We start from the raw sequence: 1,320 nt of genomic DNA, 5'->3' as shown, positions 1-1,320 counted from the left end.
GTCCGCTGAGCTTGGGGCCGGGGTCAGGCCCGGGCTCCCGATCGCTGAGCCAGGTCGTTGTGGCGTCTCCCACACACGGACTTAACGGTCGTGCCCGGTCTGGCAGGGTGTCCCTGAGCCTGGGACCGGGGTCACGGGGTTAAGAAGCCCGTTCTGGGCCCGGCCCCGGACAGCCAGGCCCAGCTCCATCCCCAGCCTGGGGCGCCTCGGAGGTTAAACCCACGTAAACTCTCCACCAAATGCTCTGAGCTCGAACGAGGCAGGAAGGAGCCATGATGACCGTCACCCACCCACCACCCGGTCGGAGAGCTCGGAGCGGCCGGCCGGGCCCCGCGCTGGGGAATCTGGGGAATCAGCGGCCAGAGGCCCCGGGGAAGGACGAGAAGGCGCCCACACTGCACCCTGCGCGGAGCCCTGGCCGCGCGGGCTCGTTAGTGACATCAGCCACCTCTGACCTTGAACTCCACGGGCTTGAGCTTCCAGGAGCCACTTCTACGCGAAATGTTTCCAATAAATGCATTTTCTCTTCATTCTGATTTTTAAAATTTATTTTTTTTATCGATTTCAGAGAGGAAGGGAGGGGGAGGAGAGAGAGAGAAACATTAATGATGAGGGAGAATCATGGATCCGCTGCCTCCAGCGCGCCCCCCACTGGGGACCGAGCCCGCCACCCGGGCCTGTGCTCTTGGCCGGAATAGACCCTGGGACCCTTCAGTCCGCAGGCCAACGCTCTATCCACTGAGCCAACCAGCCAGGACTTCCTTCTGATTTTCGTAGTTAATATCTTTTCCTTTTCCTGGTTTACTTTGTTGTAAGGATACAGTATCTGACACAGACACAAGACACGCACCATCACCGGCTCCCGCTTGTTGGCGGGGCTTCCAGTCGGTGGTAGCCGGTTGGCAGTTACGGGTCGGGGGCGTCAAAGGTTATGCGCAGACTTCTAGTGGCACCAGGCGTGGGCGCCTCTCAGCCCGCGCCCTACCAGGCTCAGCGTATGAAGCCTAAAGGCAGCCCCTCCTCATCCTGGTCACGTTTCAGGGCTCAGCAGGCCCTGCCAGCAGCCATGGCGGCAGGTGCTTCTGAGCTCGGTACTGAGTCAGCCCCAGAGACCCCTGCCCAGCCCTGGGCCCCGCCAACCCTGCGATCAGCTGGAGACCCCAGGCCAGGGGGCCCCAGGCCCCGCCCCCTCCTCTGTGCACCTTCCTGGGGGCCCCACACGTCCGAGTCTTCAAGCCCGAGGCCTCTGTGCTCCCGTGCGCCTCGGTGCCCATGCCCACGGCCGGAGCTGCAGCCTCGCTCAGGCGGGCCCACCTGTGG

Source organism: Myotis davidii, unplaced genomic scaffold (genome assembly GCF_000327345.1).
Source record: "Myotis davidii unplaced genomic scaffold, ASM32734v1 scaffold170, whole genome shotgun sequence".
NCBI classification, from domain to species: domain Eukaryota; kingdom Metazoa; phylum Chordata; class Mammalia; order Chiroptera; family Vespertilionidae; genus Myotis; species Myotis davidii.
The sequence above is the reverse complement of the archived record's forward strand: the minus strand, read 5'-3'. Positions refer to the sequence as shown.